Source organism: Pan paniscus, chromosome 6, assembly GCF_029289425.2.
Source record: "Pan paniscus chromosome 6, NHGRI_mPanPan1-v2.0_pri, whole genome shotgun sequence".
Lineage (NCBI taxonomy): Eukaryota > Metazoa > Chordata > Mammalia > Primates > Hominidae > Pan > Pan paniscus.
In genome coordinates this window covers 46,138,090-46,160,883 of record NC_073255.2, presented here as the reverse complement: position 1 = coordinate 46,160,883, position 22,794 = coordinate 46,138,090, and positions in this window count along the sequence as shown.

Below are 22,794 nucleotides of genomic sequence, written 5' to 3'. Positions count from 1 at the left end.
AACACCGGTGAGTGAATACAAGTATAGGAAAATCCAAATAAGAGCTGTAGACTACAACCATGTCAGTGTCCCGGTTGTGATATTGTACTAGAATTTTACAAGATGTTGCCATGGGGCGGAACTGAATAAAGGCTGTGCAGGATCTCTATTATTTCTTACAACTGCAAGTGACTCTACGTGCAGTTTATCTCAACTACCATTTCAATGAAAAATTATCTGAAATATACTTTCCTTATTGAGAATTTCACAAAATTAAGATCTCAAAAAGAGCATAGTTTAGTAGAAAGAATAAATATCATTACAGAATGAAATTCTAATGTCAAAAATAATTTCTTAAAAGGATTCCACAAAATGAAAAACATAATAATCCGGTTTGAAAAACCTCATTTTATATTTGCCAAAAATAAGAACAGAAGGAAATAAAACTGGAATAAATTTCAAAGAAACAAAACTGGAATAAGTTTCTTCTTCAAGCAATATAGTCAAAAGATACCATTTCATTTTCTTTCTTTCTTTTTTGAGGCGGAGTCTTGCCCTGTCACTAGACGGGAGTGCAGCGGTGCAATCTCAGCTCACTGCAACCTCCACCTCCCAGGTTCAAGCGATTCCCCTGCCTCAGCCACCCGAGTAGCTGGGACTACAGGCGTGCACCACCGTGCCTGGCTAATTTTTTTATTTTAGTAGAGACAAGGTTTCACCATGTTGGTCAGGATGGTCTCAATCTCTTGACCTCATGATCTGCCTGCCTCGGCCTCCCGAAGTGTTGGGATTACAGGCATGAGCCACCGTGCCCAACTACCTTTTCATTTTCTAATTTTGGTAGAAGAATTTTTTTAACTTAAAGATAATATGAAATAGAATTAAAACAGAATATATACTGTTCAAGTCATTGAGGAAGGATGAACATATAATAAAACGTAGAAAAGGGAAGAAAAAGCAAGTAAGCATAAGAAATAGAAAGTATAAAAGAAGGTAAGTAAGGACAGCCACTGGCCGTGACAAACTAAATAAGAAAATTCCCTAAGAAAGAGAATCAATGATCAGATTAGTTTAAAAACAATATTGAACTACATGCTTTTTAAAAAGACACACTTAAACTGTAATTACACAGAAAGTTTAAAATAAAACATTTTATTCATTCAACATTTATTCAACAAACACAAACTGAAAGAAAACATGGAGCGATACCTTCATATTAAGTAAAATAAGTCTACCCCAATATTTGCAAGACCTGGACGAGAATGCAAATGACGGCCCACACACCATAGGTCTCAATATTCAAAAGTCAAAAGTCAAGCTAACAAACTGTTGAATAAAATATGTTTTGTCCATCTACCTTGACACATTAACCTTCAAAGCATCCTGGAATCCTAAAGTCAAAAATGCAATTCTTGGGCTCTTGTGACTTCCGTGATGAAGTAGGGCAGTAAAGTGAGAGCAGCTGTGGCCCAACCCAGCACTGGCCTGCCCCCACTGTCTTCTGGGGAGGCTTGGCAAGCACTTGTGCGACACCCCAGCCTGTGCATCTCCTGCCTCCCAAACCCCAAACACCTGCCTTTTGTGCACCCACTGGGCCTGGGGATGTGCAAACACCCAGAGAAGATGACCTTGGAAAGAGGCTGCCCAGGTAGTAATCTGCTCCTTTCACTTAGCACACCCTGGAGAATTTTCCATAGTGTTCCATTTTCTTTTACAGCAAGTGTTTTTGCATTGCAACCCAATATCAGGTTGACCAGGGAGCCTGCAGAAAGTGCCTTGAGAGATGGGGGAAGCAGCTGAGGACTCCTCACTTTCAGTTCAGAAAGTACAATTTTGCTTTTAGCTGCTTTACATATAAGGCTCCTGCTTAATATTTTGTTTAAATATTAAACAGGAAGGGTTGTCCACAGCCAAAAAAAAAAAAAGCTTGTACATTTCAACTTCAATGACTTAATTAGTTCTCTATTATTGGGTTCTTAAGTTGTTCACAATTTTTCTTTATTATAAACACCTTTCTCATCTTATCTAGCTGACTAATTTATATTCTTCCACTAAAAGTCTTTCAGATATCAACCCATCCCTGCCTCCCATAGAAAGTCTTTCAGTTTTCTTTCTTTTCTTACATTTTCTTAATCCAGTATGGAGTTTCTTCCCTGGTGTTCAGCAGAAGCCTGTACATAGCTCTATCCTACCACCCTCTGTTGCATTTAAAATCTCTACACACTTATTTCCTAGGGAGAGGACTTTTTGTCTTTAGGAAAATGACTCTTCTTTGAATTTCTGCATTCCCACAGAGGAGGGATTCATTAATGCTTACTGGATAAATGGATTTCCTGTGCAACTCTTTTTGTGCAAGTTCCATGCCCATTAAATCAGTGGGTCCTTCAGCAGGCATAAGGATCCCTGGGAGAGTTTGCATTGATTCTTGGGCTATATCCACAGAGAACCTAACAAGCTTCCCCAAGCTACTGATGCTGCCCATCTGAGGACACACTTCTAAGAAGCAATGCATTAACATTCATTTATCATTTTGTCTTCCAAGGGGGATTTTCTTAAGGGAATAACATGTTTTGATAGCAGATGGAAACATGTGAGTCTAGTTGGATGTTCCCTTTTACCTTATTAAAATAGTGAGTTGAAACTCTTATTTTGTAACCATTTTTATGAGTTTGGTTACTATGAGTTATTTACCTTGAGTTTGATCCATGGTGGAAAACAGATAATTCACTTTGTACTTTTCATTTTCTGTGGTCCAGCTCTTGGAATATGTGGACCCCATTAAGGGGGTGGCATCCTATGAGGCTCTCTGAGCAGCTGGCTGGATAGCTTTCCTCCCCAGCCTCTCTGTCTTCTGCCTCATCACCTCTGCAACAAATGGGGTATCTTTTTCTTCCTAATCACTTCCCAAAACTGCTTACAGATTTATGTCCATTAGCATGTGTGCTTAGCAGCAGAAGGCTATCCTTCAAAAATTGGCACTTGGAGGACTACTTGAAAAAGACTGAAGTAAATCATAGCTGTTATCACAAGCAGAGGAATCCGAGGTGTAGAGGTCTCTCAGGAGGAGGGAGGAACTGGTAGGAGTATTGTGCTTCCTGGAGGATAAGTCATAGCGAAGATGTAAGGTAGAGATGATGCAGGGGCAGGAAATAATTCTGAGGAAGAAGATAATTACCCCCAGAGCTGGCTTGTAATGAAGTGCTGACTATAGCTGGGAAATTGCCTTCTTTTGATTCTCATGCATTTAATGGTGCTAGAGAGAAAGAGTCTTGGGTGCCCTGGCTCCTGTCCAGGACAGTATTTAATAATAATGGGTGCTTCTTTCTCACCCAGCAGAGTCTGCAGGGTGGGAGGTTGGTTCACTAAAGCCCCTTTATGTTGTTTTAGTACCTTTCATCCCCACTGACTTCACAACAAATTATTATTTATCTTCAGAGCCTGCTTTGGGTGTGTGTTTGGGGCAGTGGCAGGCAACAGTAGCAAACGTTGATGCCACCACTTTATGACTGGGGCCAAAGAAACATCCAGGGAGCATGTTATTTGCTGAAGTCCACACCAAGCACTGTCAGTTGCTGCAATCCTTGGCAGCCCATGGAGGTTCAGATGCCCAGTGCTTGGCAACACTTTCAGATTTTTGTCATGAGAATGATTCATTTCAATACAATATGAGTACATGGTTTACATTTCCTCACAGAATTGGCAGAAATATGGACGACAAATATAAGCTGGCTTCAATTTCTAAGGAAGATTACACCCTTACCAAATGGCTTGGGTGATAGTCATCCTTAAAATTGTCATGTATACTTCTTGTACATTCTCAGGAAATTCACCCAATGTAGAGCAAAAGGAAACATTTCGAATTTTCTGCCACAATGCTAAGGAAATACTGTAGAATGGAGATTTGAAGCTAATATGAACCTGAATGTCTGAAGCCAATACTCAATTGTTGCAATAAATTTCTGTCCCAGGCAGATCTGTGCAGACCCCACTCACCAGCCCTCTTGACTTCCCTTTTTGGCCATTTAATTCCCAGAGTCATTTAACTCAGATGCTACTGGGGTAGGGGTAGCAAGGAAAAGCAGGTCAGCTCTTCACTCTCTCCGGGCTTTTGGGGGACATTAGATGTGGGCAGAGATTCAGCAGGGGCCTCTGGAGGTGTCCACAACACAGTCCCTGAATCAACCAGCCAGCCAACCAACCAACCAACCAACCTACCAACCAACCAACCGACCAAAAAACCAACCTCAGCTTTCAATTCCAAATGCAACATTTCTCTTAACCAGTGCCTAAAAGGCTGAAGCTTTGCTCAAGCTTTGCTTGAACACTGAATTTGAATGACATACTATCTGTCTTTACTAAATATCTCTCAGAGTCCTGTGACTATCTGAATTAAAATGTCAGCAAAGTCATCCACTACTTCTAGGTCAAGGCAAAGCCAGAGATATGTGAACCTCCAGGTAGGCTAATAATCTGGGGGTACCTTAATATGGTGTCTTAAAAAGAGATATTGGATATCCATTTAGGGAAGAGGCTGAGTGGCTGCCATCAAGTCCTGAGAAAGATCCAGGGTCTCCTGTGCAAGCTCCTCCCAGGAAAGAAGGTGACCTGTCTATCTCTCCTTCCTTAGCAGGCAGTTTACAAACTGTTGTCCCTGGACCACCTTCTTTTTTTATTCTGGTAGATTTAGCCCCATACACCCTTTAAGTGGCCCATAAAAATTCTTCCAATCACATATAGTTTTCTTCATGAGAAACTCTTCATGAGAAACTTCATGAGAACTCTATGAAATAAGGCTTTCTTTACTTCTTTTTGTTTCCAGTCTGGTTTGAGGTCACAGTGGTGTTTTTCTATCCCTTATAGACTAGAACCTTGTGACCTGCCCCATAGTCTAACTCTGTTAATGGAAATGCCAATTAAAAGCCTTTCCAATTCTCAGTCCAATAAATTTAGCCACATGCTCTAGAGTCCTCCACAGTAAATGCTGGTCTGAATACAAACACACCACTTTAGCCCAAGGTTCAAATGTTACCTCATCTCATTGGAAGCACTTAGTTATATCTTATAAAAACAACAACAACAGCGGCAACCAAAAAGACACCTCAGCTGTTATGTTGACCCATGCACACAAAATCCATCGCTGCTATCTGCTTTGCTATCTTGAGCAGATCTAGCTTAACTAGTAAGAATTATTTATCAAAATAGAAGCCACTTTGGAAATAAAACTGACCTGCCGCTCTCTTCATTAGTGTATCACCAGGGCTAAGAACTTGGGGTCAGAAGAGCAAACCACAGTAGATTTTTGTGGGAAATGTCAGGGCTTTAATTTAATTACCAAAAATGTATCAGGGAATAGCACAGGGGACATACAAACAATAAACTTGCCACTAGAGTCTAACTCTGAAGTTGGAGGTTAAAAAAACAGAAACTGAAGAGTCATCTTAAGCTTAGTCTTAACACTAGGACATTTTTACAGAAATCATAAAAACCAAGCTATCGTGATGAAGGTAGACTCACTGATTATTTACTCTAGATAAACAATGTAGTGTTTAGGAAATCCAGTCATCTACTGTTTTAGAATTCTTTTAAATATTTTTGCAGGTTATCTGGGATCTAGCCACATGTTATCTCTTCCACTTTTGATCTGTTTACCAAAAGTCTGGAGAGAAAGAACTTCCTTCTTTAGCTTGCAAGCAAAATTCCTGGGACTAGGAATACAAACTACCATTTTCTAGGCTGTAGTTAAAAACCTGCTATCAGGCATCATATACAAAAATTAACTCAAAATGAAACATAAATATCAAATCTAAAACTATAGAACATTCAGAACAAAATGCAGGACAAAGGCTTTGTAACTCTGGCTTATGCAAAGATTTCTCAGATATGATACCAACAGCACAAAGCATAAAAGAGAAAAAGAAAGGCAAATTGAACTCCATCAAGATTAAACACTTTCATTTTCTGCAAGTCACTGTCAAGAGAATGAGAAACACGTCATAGACAGGGAGAAAATATTGCAAAGCACATATCTGACATAGGCCTTGAATCTGGAATATATAAAGAACACTCAAAACTCAATAATGAGAAGACAAAGAAAGAAACAACCAAATTTTAAAATAATAAGCAAAGGCTTACCTAGACATTTCACTCAAGTATATCATATACGTCACTCAATTATATGAATGGCAAATTGGCACATGAAAAGATGCTCAACATTATAGCATTAGAGAAATGCAAATTAAAACCACAATGGGATACTACTGTACACTATTAGAATGGCTATAAACAAGAACAACCCCAAATAAAGCAAACAATAACAACAACAAAAAACACTGACAATTCTGAGTTCTGGTGAGAATTAGGAGCAACTGGAACTCTCATTCATTGTTAGTGGGAGTGCAAAATGCCATAGCTACTTTGGAAAACAGCTTACAGTTTCTTACAAAGTTAAACATACACTTAACCATATACTAAACATATACTTACCATCACTCCACCCAAGAGAAATGAAAACTTATATTCACAGAAAAACTTATATGTATATATTTATAACAGCTTTATTTGTAATAGCCCCAAACTGGAAGTAATCCAAATGTCTTTAAACAGGTAAATGGATAAGCAAATGATGGTATGTTCATAGCCTGCAATACTACTCAGCAATAAAAGGCATCAAACTATTTACATATGCAACAATATGAATGCATATCAAATACATTAGAAGTGAAAGAGACCAGCTGGACGCGGTGGCTCACACCTGTAATCCCAGTACTTTGGGAGGCTGAGGTGGGCGGATCACGAGGTCAGGAGATCGAAACCATCCTGGCTAACACGGTGAAACCCCGTCTTTACTAAAAATACAAAAAATTAGCTGGGCGTGGTGGTGGGTGCCTGTAGTTCCAGCTACTCAGGAGGCTGAGGCAGGAGAATGGTGTGAACCCAGGAGGCGGAGCTTGCAGTAAGCCGAGATCGTGCCACTGCACTCCAGCCTGGGTGACAGAGCAAGACTCCATCACAAAAAAAAAAAAGAAAAAAAAAAAAAAGAAGTGAAAGAGACCAGATTTAAAGGTTACATACCGTATGATTCCATTTATATGACATTCTGGAAGGAGCAAAACTATAGGGTCCAAAAGCAGATGGGTTGGGCTAGGGATGAGAAGAGGAATTGAGTATAGAAGGCTTTGGGATAATTTTTTATGGTGACAGAGCTGGACTATGGCCTCCAAGTAGCTGGAACTACAGGAGCGTGGCACATTTGGCTGTGTTTGTTGAAAGTGATAGAATTGTTCACTAGGAAGGTGTCTTTTACTGCATGAAATTATATCTCAGTTAAAAGGAGCCTAATAGCAATTACTCAACAGGGATAGTTTTAATTAATTAAGACAGTGTTTCCTCTTGATATGTTACTTCACTGTCATTAGCAAGTGTTTGTGCTTATAAACACGTTCCTGCCTTAGAGAATCATCTCAGAGAATTTTCCAATCAGCCCCATCTTTATTCTCCTTCTTCTGGCTTTGTTCAGGATCTTATCACCTCTCAGGAAGAGTATCGCAATAATCTCCTAACTGATCTCCCCTCTATCTTACCTTCATTGATTCATATTCCATGTCAATCTTTCTTTCATGGCAAAACTATATCACTCACTTTTCTACCCTAACTCCATTTATAATTTTCCCTTCCGTGGAATAAAGTCTGAAGTCCTCACTCCTGAGCACATGCTTTGCTGCCCTCACTCCTTCAAATGCACCACACGCTGTATCTGCTTGCACTTGTTCACATTTCCATGTGAATATCTGCCATGATTCCTTTACATATCTTGTTTCCCTTGCTAACTCCTAACTCATCCTTTATGATTCAGATAGAGGCAGAGCACAGATACCTCCCATTCCTTCCATAGCATCCTGGGCATGGAAAATGTAATTGTGGTTGGGCGCAGCAGCTCATGCCTGTAATCCCAGCACTTTGGGAGGCCAAGGCGGGCAGATCACTTGAGGTCAGGAGTTCAAGACCAGCCTGGACAACATGGTGAAACCCCATCTCTACTACAAATACAAACATTAGCTGAGTGTAGTGGTGCACGTCTGTAATCCCAGCTACTTGGGAGGCTGAGGCAGGAGAATCGCTTGAACTTGGGAGGCGGAGGTTGCAGTGATCTAAGTGGCGCCACTGCACTCCAGCCTAGGTGACAGAGTGAGACTCCATCTCAAAAAGAAAAGAAAATGTAATCCTACCTTTTGTGTCTACTTATATTGCTCTGCCTCTGAAACTTAATTAATGCTATCTCCCCTCAGTCTCATCCAAGGTCCATTTAGTGAATTTCCTTAAATCATTTACCATTCCCTTATGGAGCACTGCCTATGGGAAAGGATCCATCATGCTAGGCAACTGGGATGAACTCCCTGTCCTCAAACAACCCACAGCCTAGTGGGGGAGAAAGAACTAAAGCAAATTAATGATAAGTTAGAACAGAGTGTTAAGCACCGATAAACACGGAGTGATATCTCTGTGTTTGCAGGTACTTCTATCAATATGCTTCTCAGGGTGATTAATAGCTAGTTTTTGTTGTTGAAAGCCTAGTGTGCTCTTTGAAATGTTCCAGGACCACATGGTGAACTAGAGAGAATAACTCTCTGTCCTTATATAACTTTATTAGCTTTTTACAGAGAATAAAATGTTTATTCTTCTAGTTTTCTTTTTCTGCAACTCTGAAAAGGAGGTTTTAAACTTTGTTCTGCCAATTTGGAAACTGGGAATCAGAGAGGTTGACCCATACAACCAGGTCTCAAAGCAAGTATGGAGAATCTTTGGGGTTGGAAATGGGAATCCAAAGACCACATTCTTTTCCCCTCACGTTCCCTCCACTTAGACTTCGTTGCTACTGGTTTGAATATTTGTTTCCTCTAAAATTCATGTTGAAACTTAATCCCCAATGTGGCAGTATTAAGAGATGGGGCCTGTAAGAGGTGATTGGGTCAGAAGGATTAATCTATTCATAGATAATTAGATTAACGGGTTAAAGAATTAAAGAATTAATGGGCTATCACTGCAGTGGGACTGACGACTTTATAAGAAGAAGTAGAAGAGAGACTTAACATGCTCAGCCCCCTCACCATGTGATGCCCTGCACTGCCTCTGGACTCTGCAGAGAGTCCCCTTTAGCAAGAAGGCCCTCACAAAATGCAGCTCCTTGACCTTGGACTTCTCAGCCTCTAAAACTGTAAGAAATAAATTCCTTTATTTTACAAACTTCTCACTTTCAGGAATTCCATAATAAGTAATAATGGAGTAAGACACCTGTTACTTTAGTGCTTCTCCCCACTTGGTTTTGTGCTCTATTCTTGTATCCGTTTGAATCCTGACCTCATTTTTTCTTTTATTTCTCAATCTTTGACATCTCTTTTGACACTTTGCTAAGCCCAAGATCATAGCTTTTCCTACTCCTACCACAAGTCATAAAATTTATTCATTTAAAGTTTACAATTCAACAGTATTTTGTATATTCATAGAGTTGTGCAATCATCACCCCAATCCATTTGAGAGCATGTCATCATCCCCCAAAGAAGTCCCATGTGCCCAATGGCTCACTTTTCATGGCCCTCCAAACCCCACCAGCTCATGGTAACCACTATTTGCTTTCTGTCTCTATTGATTTGCCTATTCTGAACATTTCATGCAAGTGGAATCACATAATCTGTGGGCTATTGGGTCTGGCTTTTTTCATTTACTGTAATATTTTCAAGGTTCATCCATGCTGTAGCGTCTATCAGTACTTTGTTCACTTATATTGCCAAATATTTCATTGTATGGATATGCCACCTTTATCTACATTCAACCGTTGATAGACATTTGGGCTGCTTTTACTCTTTGGCTCTTATGGATAATGCTGCTGTGGACATTTGTGTATAAATTTTTGTGTTAACACATGCTTTTATTCTTTTGGATATACAAGTAGGAGTGGAATTGTGGGATCATATGGCAACTTCGCATTTAACATTTTGAGGAATTGCCTAACTGTTTTCCACAGTGGCTGAGTCATTTTACATTCCCACCAGTAATGTGTGAGAGTTCCAATTTCTCCTCATGCTCGCTGATGCTTGTTAGTTTTTGCTTTTTTGATTATAGGCATCCTAGTGGGTGGGAAGTAGTATACCACTGTGGTTCTGATTAATCCATAGTGACTAATGATGTTAAGTATCTTTTACTGACCTTATGGGGGCATTTTAATATCTTCTTTGGATCTATCCAGATTTTTTAAATCTGATTTTCAATTGGGTTGTCCTTTTATTATTCACTTATAAGAGTTCTTGATAGATTCTGGATGCAATTCTTTTTATCAGACATATGATTTAGAATATTTTGTTTCATTCTGTGGGTCATTTAGCTTTGTAATGTCCTTTAAAGCACAAAAGTCTTTAATTTTGATGAAGTCCAGTTTATCATTTTTTTCATGTTGCTTGTGCTTTTGTTGTCATGTCTAAGAAGGTATTGTCTACCCCAACGTCACAAAAATTTACTTCTATGTTTTCTTCTAAGAATTTTATCATTTTGGCAGTTACATTTAGGTCTATGATTCCCTTTGAGTTAATTTTTGTGCGTAGTATAAAGAAGGGGTCCAACTTTGTTCTTTTGTATATAGATAACCATTTCTTTTTATTTTTAATCATTTGCTTCATTATCCTGTTTCTGCAAACTAGTTTTTGTACTTTTGTTTTGGATTTTTTTGTCCACATGCTAGAAAGATATGAAAACCAATAGGTCCCATGTTTACATGTCATAGTTTCAGCCACCTGGGGGGAGGCTAAATCCTATTTGCAGTCTCAATGTCAAATTCTCACTCTGATTGGCCCAACTGATTAACGTATATGGCCCTCGACTCTCTTACAGTACTAGGGGGAGTCAGTCATGACTACCAAGAACTCCCTCTTAAGCATGCAGATCCTGAGGCTGGGCAGATGCTCTTTAGGTATCCTATGCATGACTGTGGTTACTGCAGAAAGCAGTAGATCCACCAGATGAAAGGAGGCCATCAAAGCTAAGGGCCATTCTCACCTATAACAGTCTTTCAAAAGACACAGCATACAGCAAATAGACCTGGTAAGGCCAGCTGTATAAGTGAAGAATCATCAAATACATAAATACATTAAACACTGAAATTGCTTAAACATTGTTCAGACATTTAAGGCATATTTTAGTCCCCAGTTAAAAAATGTGAAGGCAACCTGCTGTAACGTGTGGGTGAGGAGGCTTTGATTCAGGAGTCCATTTAAATTGGAGGCCTGGCTTGAGCACATGCTGGCCATGTGATCCAGAGATCCTCACCTGCAAACTGTGCTTACGATGCCTGTCTTACTTACTTCATAGCACTTATGTGTGGCTAAAATTACAAAGCATGAGCGAGAGCATGTCAGACACTGTGATGCACAATATTAATGTGAATGCCAGGTATTACCATGGGAGTAAAGGGGTGTGAGGCCAAGAACTTGAGAGAGGACACTGTATTACAGAAGAAGCTGCTAACATGGTAGTTCAGGAAGCTAAAAGTGAGAGCAGGAGGCAAAAGGTGGAAAGACTGAAAAAGATATAAACAGTTCCTCTACATTTCTTGGATATTAAAAGGGATGTAACTATTATGCACTAGTGCCTCCAATGTGCGATCCATATGTGGGTAAAATATTTCTATTATGTATAGGGCAGGTTTCCCAACCTCAGTACTATTGACATTTGGACTGGGTAGTTCTCTGTCGTGGGGGCAGTCCTGTGTATGGTAGGATGTTTAGCAGCCTCTACTTAATAAATGCCTGCAGCATCCACCAGCTGGGACAATTTTGTCACGATGCCCCTTGGTTGAGAATCACCGCTATAAGGGTAAGGATGGGAGAGTTAATTCCTTCTCCTCACTGAAGTGCAAAATTTAACCTGCAAAATTCCATTACAGTAAGGTCCTAGTTAGATTGTATATTCCCTGTGCCTGCATCACTGGTGGCCCTCAGTGTTCTCCTAGGTTGATTGCATTACCTTCCTAGGTGGACATTTGGCCACTAGTTCCTATCAGTCAAACCTGTCAGGGCTGGGTTTGTTGGTTTCCCAAATGCTTTAGCAATTTGGGCCTTACGTACCTCTTTTCCCTCACCTCCTCTCACCATGCACCTTTGCCTCAGCTACAATGAACTTATAAGTCCTCTCAGGAGATGCTATGCCCAGATATGACTGTGCTTTTATACACACACTATTCTCCCAGCCAACAATGTCTTCTTCCACTTCTCTGCCTAGAAGACTCCTGTAATCCCTTTTAAGACCTAGCTCAAGTGTCATTTCCTCTGGGAATCCTTTCCTGATAACTTCAGGCAGAACTGGTGGCTCCATCCATTGCACTCTTAAGACACTCAGTTAATATTTTTTATTGCAGAACTTTTTATACTGGATTTTAATTATCCATTTTAATTATGTCTCTCTTCCCCATAACAGACTGGATTCCTTGAGTGTAGGAACTGTACTTACTCCACTTGTCATGTCCTCTGCTCCTATCATGTTGTCTGGAACACAGTACTGATCAGAGTAGACTAGAAGAATAAACGACTCTAAAGGTAGTCCATGGAAGTATTCATAGTCACAACCCATGCTCAGTTTGGGTAATTCATTTAGAGGTTTCAGTTCCCCAACAATTGATGAAGTTATTTGATTAGGAATATAGAAAAACAAGAAAGGATTTAAGTAGAGCAGAACCAAACAATCCTATGGGCAAGGTACATACAAAACTGTGCCCTAATTAATTTAAACATGCACATAGCTAATTACAATATGCAGAGTGCAGGTAAGATCTTGTTTAAACACTAATTCCTACTGGTTAATCATGGTGCCCAGAGGCCATGTCTCAGTTGGGATCCTGGTATGGGACTAAGCCCCACCCTCAGTGCCTGACTCACTGTCTCTTCTAGAACGTCAGCCACTCTGCATCTTCCCAAAGCAAGTCCGTGTCCCACTCCCACAATCTGTTTCGTGCTTGTCTGTCCTCTGCGAGTTTGGCATTGCATCACTGTGTACCCAGGGAGAGGACTGGCAGCTACCTTCCTGGGTTGGAGTTCTGCTTTTGGTTTGCTGCCAGGCTGGCTGTGCTAACTGCTATCTACATTCTCACCTGTGTGCTCCCTGACTGGCAATCCTTCATCCTGCTGCTGTATACGACCCCCACGTTTGTGCTGTGTCCGTCTCGATGTGCTCAGGTCACTGCTGTACATCCACTGTTCGCTTTTCTCAGCACTTTGGGAGGGGCTGTTTATCCGGTCCTGTGGTTTCTGATGGGAAGAAATAGCTTCAGGGCAGAGCCTTATGAGAAACACTTCTTAGAAACAGACTTCTTTCTCCTGGTTTCTTCCTGCCATCCACAGTGAAGCCTCCTGTGCTGCATCTGGATGGTAGAAATTATTGTGCCTATTGCATGCCTCCACTTGGTCAGCTGGGATTGGGGAAGGCCTCAAAAATCTTTGAAAATCTTTGGCAGAAGAATGCGTACAGGGAAAAATAACCCAATAATATTTCCCTCCCATCCCATCTTCCCCCTACCGTTTGGGGAAAAAAAAGAGGGAAACACACACATGCATGTACATATGCATATATTTGTACGCTTACACATAGAATTTCTTTGGAAGGGCATATATGAAAATCATGGAATTGGTTGCTTATAAGAAAGGGGTATTGGGTAGGCGGAAGATGGGATGGGAGGGAAATGTTATTGTGTCTTATTTCATATCTTTTGACTTCTCAACCAAGGAAATGCATTATCTATTCCAAATCTTTAAGTAGGCAAATGCTATAAATGAAGAGTTCATAGAAAAAGAAATAGCAACATGTATAAATATGTGAAACGATGCACACTTATTTTTAACAAAAGAAGTGCAAATTTAAACTGGAGGCCAATTTTTACATATTTAATTGGCAAAGATCAAAACATTTAATAATACAGAGTATTGAGGAGAGTGTTGGGAAACAGATTCTCTCGTACACTGTTGGTAGGATGTAAATTGATTCAACATTTTGGAGATCAGTAGCTATCAACATGCCCTGTGACCTAGCAATGCTTCTTCCAGAAACCTACCTACACATACTTTCATGTATCAGTGCACTGCATATAAAGGTGGTCATTATAAAGTTCTTTGTATTGGTAAATGACTGGAAGCAATCTAAATTCTATCAATAATGGGCTGGGCATGGTGGCTCACGCCTGTAATCCCAGCACTTTGGGAGGCCAAGGCGGGCAGATCACTTGAAGTCAGGAGTTTGAGACCAGCCTGGCCAACATGGTGAAACTCCGTCTCTACTAAAAATACAGAAAAAATTAACCGGCTGTAGTTCCAGCTACTTGGGAGGCTGAGGCAGGAGAACTGCTTGAACCTGGGAGGTGGAGGTTGCAGTGAGCCAAGATTGCACCACTGCACTCCAACCTGGGCAACAGAGTGAGACTCCATCTCAAAAAAAATTTTTTTATCAATAATAATAAAGAAATTATGGTAAATTTATACAGGTATAATATTGTCATTAAAAAGAACATGCTACATTTGTATGTGCTTATATGGAAGAACCTCCAAGAGATTTAGTTCAATGAAAAAGGCATGATGCAGAACAGTGTGAATACAGTATGTTTCTCTTTGTATAGTATGTTTTTCCTTTAGAAGGTCTCTCTCTCTTTGTTGCTTTCTCTTTCAACTTTCTATATCCTCCCTCTCCCCTTCCTTATCGTCTCTCCATCTCTCTATCTGTATCTCTAACTGCTTAGGCATAGAAAAACTTTGAAAAGATAAACAAAAACACTACCAGTTATCTCTAGTGATAGATGTTCCATTTTCACCATCCAGCCTTTTGCACTGCCTGAACTTTATCCTATGAAAAACATATATCACTTTTTATTTTAACATTTTTACTGTAAAATAAATTGCCAACTCTGTACATCTACTGTTTTCTTTTCCCAGCAGAACTTGCACAAAACAGAAAAGTACGGCTCAGTGGTATAGTCCAAAATGAGCGGTCATGCAACCACCACGTAGGGGCAAGGACAGTACTCTGCCTGCACTCTGGGAGCTGCTCTATGAACTCACCCAGGCACTATCCTTCCCTTCTCCCAGAGATCACCATGATCCCAACTATGGTTGTAATCACCTCTTTGCTTTTCTTTCCCATCAAAGCACTGCAGTTTAGTTTTGCATATATTTTGAACTCTACATAAATGCATCAATCTAGTAAGATATTCTTTTGTTTGTAGCTTCTGCTGCTCAACATTATGTATTTGTGAAACTCATCAATGTTGCTGCATGTAACTGTGTTCTGTTCCTTTTCATTACTGTACAGAATTCCAGTGTGTGGATAAAGTATAATTTGTATATCTACTATTAAAGGACATTTCAGCTTACAGTTTGGGGTCATTCTAAACAATGCTGATGTAAACATTCTTGTACCTGCCTCTTGGAGCAACATTTCTGTTAAATATTAATCAAGGGTGAAATGTTTTGGTCATGGTGTGATGTATTTTCAATTTTAGTAGCTGACGTCAAAGAGTTTTCCAAAATAGTTGTACCATTTTGCCATTTTCCCAAGTGATGTATGTGAGTTTCTATTGCTCCACATCCATAATGACAGTTTATTTTTCTGTCTTTTCCCCACTTTAGCCATTCTGGTGAGTGTATAACAGTATACTATGGTGGTTTTAACTTTTAAAAACATTGTTTTGATTATTAGTGAGGCTGACCATCTTTTCACAAGTGTATTGGTTACCTGAATTTCTTATTTTTGTGAAGTACCTGTCCAAGGCTCTTGTCCAGTTTTCTCTTGAGTTGTGTATCTTGTCTTAGTAATGTAGGCGTTCCTTGTATATTTTGGGCAAAAGCTTTATTTGGTTACATGTGTTACAAATATTTTTCTTTCATTCTGTGGCTTGCAGTTTTACTTTCTTACAAATTTCTTTTGTTTGTAGAAATTCTTCATTCTGAGAATTTTGTTTTCTTCTGTCATCTTTTTTCTTTTGTGGTTAGTACTTTCCTTACTTCAGTGTTATGAGGATTGTCTCTTGTATTATTTTTAATATTTTCTGTGCCATGGATTTCTTTTTTGAGACAGGGTCTTTCTCTGTCACCCAGGCTGGAGCGTGGTGGTGCCATCACAGCTCACTGCAGCCTAGACTTCCCAGGCTCAGGTGATTCTCCCACCTCAGTCTCCCGAGGAGCTGAGATTACTGGCATGCGCCAGTATCCATGGCTAATTTTTTTTGCATTTTTAGTAGAGATGAGGTTTCCCCATGTTGCCCAGGCTGGTCTCGAACTCCTGACCTCAAGTGATTTTTCTGCTTTGGCCTCCCATGGTGTGGGATTACAGGTGTAAACACCTCAGAAAAACATTTTAAATGTATAATGTGAAATACATATGATTAAAAAGGAAGCTAATGTTGTCAAAATACAGTTGTTAAAATATTTTTAAAAGTCATTTTGTATAGTAATTTATGTGCTTTTTGTTAACGTTAGATGTTGTCAAAATACAGTTGTTAAAATATTTTTAAAAGTCATTTTGTATAGTAATTTATGTGCTTTTTGTTAACATTAGATACCAAGTTCTAGCAATGGGTCAAATAACTACAATAATTTTGAAGTAAAACTGAGTGGAAGTGATATATAAAGCAATCTGCAACATCTGTAGTGTAAAATGAAAATACCTATGATTACTGTTGGTGCCAACTGGACAGGTGCTGCTAACACTACTGTGGATTGTTGTCTATATTCATAATTGAAGGAAATCGTGAATTTGAGTCTGAAAAGTTATATAAAATAAACATCAGTTATTTTTCCCTGTCCAAGTTTATGAACTTTCTGAATTCCAGCTGTGAACTCTTTGGGAGTTCATAGTGCAGACACCAGGCTAAGAGCTCTTGTTCTATAAGCTCGATTGCTTTACTTTTGGCATGCGGTTCCCGAATCCATTTGGAGCTGGCATTGTTATGGTATGAGGTGGGGATTAGGTTTCTTTTTTTTTTTCCCACAGAGATTTCCAACTTTTCTTAGCATTACTGACTGAAAAGAACCTCTACCTTAGACTATTTTGCGGTACCACCTTTCTTATCAGTTACATGTAAGTTGAGCATCCCAAATCCAAAAATTTGAAATCCAAAATGCTCCAAAATCTGAAATATTTTGAGCATCAAAACAATGTTCAAAGGAAATGCTCACTGGAGCATTTTCAATTTTTGGATTAGGGATGTTCAACCAATAAGTATGTAATGCAAATATTTAAAAATCCAAAATAATCAAAAATCTGAAACACGTATGGTCTCAAGTTGATCAGGGACACTCATCTATATATATATATGTGGTCTGCTTTTGGACTCAGTATTTCATCCCATTGGTCTATTTGTTTTGGCAACTATTCCATATTGTCGTAATTACTACAGATTTAAAATTGCCTCCACCCCATCTTACCCCAAATAATAACTGTTGTGTTTTGATTGGCATTAACTTAGATCTATAATTCAGTCTTAATTCATGAATTTTATTTAGATCTTATTTATTTATTTGTGTGTGTGTGTGTGTGTGTGTGTACAGTGGTGTGACCATAGCTCACTGCAGCCTCAAACTCCTAGGCTCAAGCAGTCCTCCTGCCTCAACCACCCACTTCCTCCACACTCTGTGTAGAGTAACTAGGATTCCAGGTGTGTGCTGCAGTCAGTGCCCAGCTAATTTTTTTTTTTTCTTGGTTGAGACAGTGTCTTGCTTTGTTTTCCAGGCTGGTCTCGAACTCCTGGCCTCAAGCAAACCTCCCACTTCAGCCTCCCAAAGTGTTGGGATTACAGGCATGAGCCATGGTACCCAGCCTAATTTTTTTTTGGTTTTTAAAGAAATCAGTAGATTTCACTTTTTATAACAGTTTTAGATTTACAGAAAAATTGCTAATACAGAAAGTTTACACAGCATCCCCTCCAACAAGTGCAGTTTCCCCTATCATTAACATCTTGCATTAATGTGGGACATTTGTTAAAGTTAATGAATCATTAATACATTATTATTAGCTAAAATCCAGGCTTTAATTAAGATTTACTTTTTGTTTTGTATAGTTCTATGGGTTTTGACAAGTGCATAATATAATGTATCTACCATTAAACTATCATACAGAATAGTTTCACTGCCCCAAGAATCTCATTTGCTTCAATTATTCATCACTTTTCTACTTCCCCCCAAACCCAGTAACCCCTGATATTTTTACTTTACATAGTTTTGTCTTTTTCAGATGTCACACAGTTGGAATTACAGAGTAGGCATTTCAGACTGGTTTCCTTCACTTAGCAATATATATTTAAAGTTCCTCCAAGTCTTTTTGTGGCTTGATAGTTCATTTTTAATTGCTAAACAATATTCCTTTGTATGGATGTCCCATAGTTTGCCTATCTATTCACCCATTGAAGTATATCTCAGTTGCTTTCGGATTTTGATGATTATGAATAAAACTGCTATAAACATTCACGTGCAACTTTGTGGTTGAACATGTTTTCAACTCACCTGGAAATGAATCGTATATGGTAAAACTATGTTTAGCTTGATAAAAGCTGTCAAACTGTCTTTTAAAGTGGCTGTTGCATTTCCAAAATGGAAAATATCATTTTGCATTTTCCACCAGTCATGAATGAGAGTTCTTGTTGCTCCACATCCTTCCCAGCATTTGATGTTGTTTTCTGGGCTTTTTACCATTATAATAAATGCATAGTGATGTCTCACTCTTGTCTTAATTTGTAACTCCCTGATAACATATGATGTTGGCATGTCTCTTATATGCTTATTTGCCATCTGTATATCTTCTTTGGTGATGTGTCTGTTCAGATATTTTGTCCACTATTTAGTTGGGTTGTTTGTTTTCTTATTGTTGAGCTTAAGAGATATTTGTATATTTTGGATACATGTATCTTTATCAGGTATACATTCTGCAAAATTTTCTCCCAGTCTATGGTGTGTCTTTTCATTCTCTTAAACTCTCATTTTTAATAGTTTTTTGTTTGCTTTTTGCTTACAATTTTGTATATTCTTTGTTAGATATATTCCTGGGTGTTTGATCATTTTGATGTTATGACAAGTGATGTTATTACAAATTTGATAAACTGTTTGTTGCTGACATATAGCAATACCATTACATTTTATATGTTTACCTCAAATATTATTCTAATAATTTATCTGTAGATTCTGTAGCATATTTTACATGTGCTATGAGTAAATAATGACAATTATTTTCTCTTTATAAACTATATTTTTTCAAAAAACTCTTTCTTGGCTTACGAAACTGTCTAGGATCTCCCGTATAATTTTAGTAAAGTGGTGATGGTGGGTATCCTTCTCTGATTTTTAAACTTTAAAGGAAAGCCTCCAATATTTCACTATTAATGTGATGTGTACTATACGTGGTACATCAAAAAATACGGGCATAGATTTCTAACCTCCCCATTTACGTGCCCCTTTGCAAGGTGAGCGTGCATTTACTCCTCTCATCAGGAGGGAGGTTCTAGTCATCTGTTCTCCCAGAATCAGAGCTGGCCTTGTAACTTGCCTTGATAAAATAATGCAACATACATGACAATGTGTGGATTCCATAGCCTACGCTTCAAGAAGCCTTGCAGCTTTGCTGTCGCTTTCTGGAATTCTCTCATTGTCATGTCAAGAAGCTCTGGCAAGCCTCCCAGAGGAGAAGGCACACTGGAGAGAGAAAGGCCTACCTTTCTAGCTGTCACAGCCAGCACCGACCACCAGCCCTGTGAAAAAGAGTGTTTCAGACCAACTGGCTTTTTTTGAGCCACCAGATGTGGCTTCGTGAGTGACCCTAGACAACATCCAAGCAAGCCACAAGCAAAAGAAGGCAGAGAATGATCCAAGATGAAGGGACTGATCTACAAAACCTGCCTAGAGCAAATAAAATGGTTACGTTTTCAACCATTAAGTTTTGGGGTGGTTAATTATGTAGCAAAGGATAGCTGACGTGCTGTAGATTTTGTTTATGTTAACTTTTATTAAACTAAAGCCATCTCTTTGTTTATGAGTGTGCTAAAAAATCAAGATAGATGCTAATTCTTTTTTTTTTTTCACAGTTTAAACCTTTATTTGCATTTTAAGAAAACCCCAGAGTGTATTGAAAACGTAGTTCAAAGTTGCTGTTAAAATTTCCTCTCCCAGTCATTTTTCTAACACAGCCCTCTGCCCAAACTCCCACTAAGCCTTATTCCAGAACATCTGCCACAAAATGTCTTTTTTCCTCTTTTTGTCTCTACCCTCTTTTTTTTTTTTTTTTTTTTTGCTAGATTGAGAGTGGAGAAGACTTTGAACACTTCTATGCATTCATGTCATTACCTAGATAAAGTGCTCATGCCATGTCTGACACTCCTGGTAAGCATTAAGTGATATCTTGAAATTGCAGCAAATGAATACAGCAGAGGAAAAGAAAACTCAGAACAACAACAACAGTGGTAACACCATCTCCAAATACCCCTGTTAAGATTTGATGTATATATTGCTAAGTTCTTCTTTATGTATAGACATACTTTTTTTTTTACATTTCTAAGATAAAAAAGTGGAATCATATCATTAAAACTTTTTTTTTTTTTTTTTTTTTTTTTGAGACGAGGTCTTGTTCTCGCTCTCGCTCTCGCTCAGGCACTCACAGCAGCCTCGACCTCCTAGGCTCAAGTGATCTTCCCACCTCAGCCTTCCAAGTAGCTGAGACTACAGGTGTGCACCACCATGCCTGGCTAATTTAAAAATTTTTTTGTAGAGATGAGGTCTCACTTCGTTGCCCAGGCTGGTCTCAAACTACTGGGCTCAAACGAGACTACTGCCTCAACCTCCCAAAGTGCTGGGATTACAGGCATGTGCCTATACCCAGCTTTTTTTTTTTTTTTTTTTTGATGTTTGGAATCTGCTTTATTTTTTTTTTATTTTATTTTTTTTTTATTATACTTTAAGTTTTAGGGTACATGTGCACATTGTGCAGGTTAGTTACATATGTATACATGGGCCATGCTGGTGCGCTGCACCCACCAACTCGTCATCCAGCATTAGGTATATCTCCCAATGCTATCGCTCCCCCCTCCCCCCTCCCCACCACAGTCCCCAGAGTATGATATTCCCCTTCCTGTGTCCATGTGATCTCATTGTTCAATTCCCACCTATGAGTGAGAATATGCGGTGTTTGGTTTTTTGTTCTTGCGATAGTTTACTGAGAATGATGGTTTCCAATTTCATCCATGTCCCTACAAAGGATATGAACTCATCATTTTTTATGGCTGCATAGTATTCCATGGTGTATATGTGCCACATTTTCTTAATCCAGTCTATCATTGTTGGACATTTGGCTTGGTTCCAAGTCTTTGCTATTGTGAATAATGCCGCAATAAACATACGTGTGCATGTGTCCATAGCAGCATGATTTATAGTCATTTGGGTATATACCCAGTAATGGGATGGCTGGGTCAAATGGTATTTCTAGTTCTAGATCCCTGAGGAATCGCCACACTGACTTCCACAATGGTTGAACTAGTTTACAGTCCCACCAACAGTGTAAAAGTGTTCCTATTTCTCCACATCCTCTCCAGCACCTGTTGTTTCCTGACTTTTGAATGATTGCCATTCTAACTGGTGTGAGATGATATCTCATAGTGGTTTTGATTTGCATTTCTCTGATGGCCAGTGATGATGAGCATTTTTTCATGTGTTTTTTGGCTGCATAAATGTCTTCTTTTGAGAAGTGCCTGTTCATGTCCTTCGCCCACTTTTTGATGGGGTTGTTTGTTTTTTTCTTATAAATTTGTTTGAGTTCACTGTAGATTCTGGATATTAGCCCTTTGTCAGATGAGTAGGTTGCGAAAATTTTCTCCCATGTTGTAGGTTGCCTATTCACTCTGATGGTAGTTTCTTTTGCTGTGCAGAAGCTCTTTAGTTTAATTAGATCCCATTTGTCAATTTTGGCTTTTGTTGCCATTGCTTTTGGTGTTTTGGACATGAAGTCCTTGCCCACGCCTATGTCCTGAATGGTAATGCCTAGGTTTTCTTCTAGGGTTTTTATGGTTTTAGGTCTAATGTTTAAATCTTTAATCCATCTTGAATTGATTTTTGTATAAGGTGTAAGGAAGGGATCCAGTTTCAGCTTTCTACATATGGCTAGCCAGTTTTCCCAGCACCATTTATTAAATAGGGAATCCTTTCCCCATTGCTTGTTTTTCTCAGGTTTGTCAAAGATCAGATAGTTGTAGGTAAGCGGCGTTATTTCTGAGGGCTCTATTCTGTTCCATTGATCTATATTTCTGTTTTGGTACCAGTACCATGCTGTTTTGGTTACTGTAGCCTTGTAGTATAGTTTGAAGTCAGGTAGTGTGATGCCTCCAGCTTTGTTCTTTTGGCTTAGGATTGACTTGGCGATGCGGGCTCTCTTTTGGTTCCATATGAACTTTAAAGTAGTTTTTTCCAATTCTGTGAAGAAAGTCATTGGTAGCTTGATGGGGATGGCATTGAATCTGTAAATTACCTTGGGCAGTATGGCCATTTTCACGATATTGATTCTTCCTACCCATGAGCAAGGAATGTTCTTCCATTTGTTTGTATCCTCTTTTATTTCCTTGAGCAGTGGTTTGTAGTTCTCCTTGAAGAGGTGCTTCACATCCCTTGTAATTTGCATTCCTAGGTATTTTATTCTCTTTGAAGCAATTGTGAATGGGAGTTCACTCATGATTTGGCTCTCTGTTTGTCTGTTGTTGGTGTATAAGAATGCTTGTGATTTTTGTACATTGATTTTGTATCCTGAGACTTTGCTGAAGTTGCT